At 56.6% G+C, this 2,829-nt stretch overlaps 1 non-coding gene across 1 annotated transcript; it reads right to left on the bottom strand.

Moving 5' to 3' along the window:
* Nucleotides 1-2,487: 2,487 nt before the first annotated feature.
* Nucleotides 2,488-2,569, bottom strand: TRNAL-AAG (transfer RNA leucine (anticodon AAG)). Its single transcript has one exon. It is a non-coding gene; the product is annotated as a tRNA-Leu (tRNA).
* Between the last annotated feature and the right edge of the window lie 260 nt (nt 2,570-2,829).

Genomic DNA, 2,829 nt, shown 5'->3' with positions numbered 1-2,829 from the left:
ACTTTCCTCCTGGCCACATGTGACACAGAATCCGGGGATGGTTTGGGTGGAAGGGACCTCAGAGGACCCGTGCAGGTCCCTGCAGGCCCTCCCCTGCGATGGCATCTCTCAAATGTTATTTATGTCCTGCTCTGGCTTTTTTTAATAGAGGAGGAAAACTTCCCTCCCCCTCCCTTCCTCCTCATTTATTACAGGCATTAAGTTAAACAAGGCTTCCTCTTAAACTTGACCTAATCCAATTAATATTAATATTGCCCTGAGCCAGGCTGATCTCATTAGTGTCGATATTTAATATCTTTTCTGCGAGTTGTGCTGAAAATGAGCTGCTTGCTCTTCAGCGACTCTGGAAAGAAGGAGCAGCGTTTTCTTCCCTTGGGGAATCTCAGGCTCTGCAGTGCTGGGATGACCCCGAGAGTGTAAAAGTCCTCATTTCCAGCCCGTGCAGCCAAAGGAGTCTGAATGTGCAGGGTCAGCTTCTCAAGGTTGTTCATTTTCCCTTCTCTAGAACATTCTCTCTCTGCCCTGCTGAGCTCTGTCCAGCAGCTCGGCCATGGCATTCTGTCTGCCCTCAGGGCAGTGTTCACATTTTATACCAAAAACTCCGTGTGCCGTGGTTACAATAACGTGCCAATGTCTGTCATTGATGTTGGACAGTGTGTCTGTGCCTGAAACCAACAGAAAAGTGTCACCAGCACAGCGAGACATGGAGGGCAAGGAGAAGGAGAAGAAGGTCAGGACACGCCCAAATCCCTCCATCTTGTCCCCTTGAACCCCATTCTAAAAACCCCAAAATTCTACTTTTCCACCCTGTGTTAATTCACCTTCCACACTACTCAAACCCTTGTGGCTTGTAATTCCTCACACAGAGTTGGCAGCTTTTCCCACGGGCTACAATGGAAGCCACAGGTGTTTTTGACTTTGTGCCAAGGTCCCCGAGCCCCCTGCCAGGGTCTGGAGCCAGCCAGGGCAGCCAGAGGGATGTGCTGGGTTCCCACAGGGGAGCATGGACGGGATGGGGAACAGGAACAGCCTGGGGCAGGGGGTGCTGGCTCCAGCGGCTCCTCTGCACCCCGGCCCGGCAGAAGTGCCTGGGGGTGACCTGGGGGCCTCGGCCGAGGAGGGAATTACGAGGAACCGCCGGGATAAGGCGTGCATCCTCCTCGGGGCATTCCCAGAACTCCGTGCCCCGGCCCGAGGAGCTGACTGGGGACGCTGGTGCGACACCAGCGCTGGTGGCCCTCCCGCAGCTCCTCCTGCTCCGGCAGGGATGCTCGGGGCACGGCACAGCTCATTAACGGGGGGCACGGCTCATTAACGGGGGATGGCTCATTAACAAAGCGCTCATTAACACGTCAAAGGTCAGGGATTCTGTTTAAGGAGCTCTGTGCTCGCCGAGAATTAAATCCAGGAAATCCAGGATTCCTGCAGGCTGCGCGAGGGGCTCGGCAGGAGCCGTACAAGGACTTTCGGCCCTGGTTGTGTCACCTGCTCCCCTTCCCTTCCCTCGGAGCAGCTGCCGAGGCCAGGGACAGGGTTTGGAGCAGAATCACCCCGGGTTTGGGTTGCAGCAGTAGCAGCCAGTGAAACAGGATCCCTGTTATTCAGAACAGAACTCCCTTTTTGGTTTGGATCCAGCAGCAAATAACAGGGACCCATGGAATGCCATAAAGTCACAGAACGGTGTGGGTTGGGAAGGACCTTAAAGAACAAGATGATCCTACCCAAACCATTCCATAATTTGCAAATAATTTCCTTTCATGTGCAGGGCCTGTGGAGATGACGCAATGAAAACTGCCCAGTTCCAGCCCCAGGGCTCAGTGTTAGATGTGTTCATCCTCCCCCTCCTCCCAAACCACAAAATGAATCTTTCCTTGCCATGACCTCCTGGTTTTAGGCCAGGCTGCTTTTGTTCACCTCTGCCCCTTCCCACCACGTCCTGGCTGGTGGCCAGAGCAGCCCTGGCTTAGCTGAGTCAGCTCCATCAGTGCTGGCAGGAGCAGCAGCAGCAGCTCCCGTTTTTAGGGAATTAATGCTGTGTCTCAGCCCCCCGGAACAGAACAGTCACCAGTGGGGCACACATGGGACAAGCCCACCTGAGCCCAGGGGGAATTAGCAGGGGTTTGTTTGTGGCTTTTCATAAAATGGCCAGATTTGGGTTGGGAGGGACCTCAAAGCCACCCAAGTGCCACCCCTACCATGGCAGGGACACCTCCCACTGTCCCAGGCTGCTCCAAATCCAGTGTCCAACCTGGCCTTGGACATTCCAGGGATCCAGGGGCAGCCCCAGCTGCTCTGGGCACCTGTGCCAGGGCCTGCCCACCCTCACAGCCAGGAATTCCTTCCCAATCTCCCCTCCATCCCATCTCGAATGGATCCCCTCCCATCCCTGCCCCAGGGGCAGCCCCACCCAGCACCTGGATGACATCCTGACATTCCCAGGGGCCACTTGCGGAGCTCGCCCAGGTCCCTGAGGTGCCAAAACAGAGCTGGCAGCGGTGGGATTCGAACCCACGCCCCCGCAGGGACTGGAGCCTTAATCCAGCGCCTTAGACCGCTCGGCCACACTACCCTGGCACACTGCTCCCTGGGACTGGGATTGGAGCCGGGATCCACCCCTGGGCACGGTGCCTTGCCCATCCCAGCCCTTCCTCAGCCACCTCCTCCTGCTGCAGATCCTGTGGATTCTCCCCGGCAGGACAGAGCCCTCCAAAACTGCCCTTCCTTCCAGTGTGGGACTGCTGCTCTGCCCCCTTCCCTTCCCTTCCCTTCCCTTCCCTTCCCTTCCCTTCCCTTCCCTTCCCTTCCCTTCCCTTCCCTTCCCTTCCCTTC

The sequence above is a fragment of the Vidua macroura genome, chromosome 9, assembly GCF_024509145.1.
Source record: "Vidua macroura isolate BioBank_ID:100142 chromosome 9, ASM2450914v1, whole genome shotgun sequence".
In the NCBI taxonomy this organism is placed as follows: Eukaryota; Metazoa; Chordata; class Aves; order Passeriformes; family Viduidae; genus Vidua; species Vidua macroura.
Note: the sequence above shows the minus strand (reverse complement) of the source record. Positions and strands in the feature narration are given on the sequence as shown.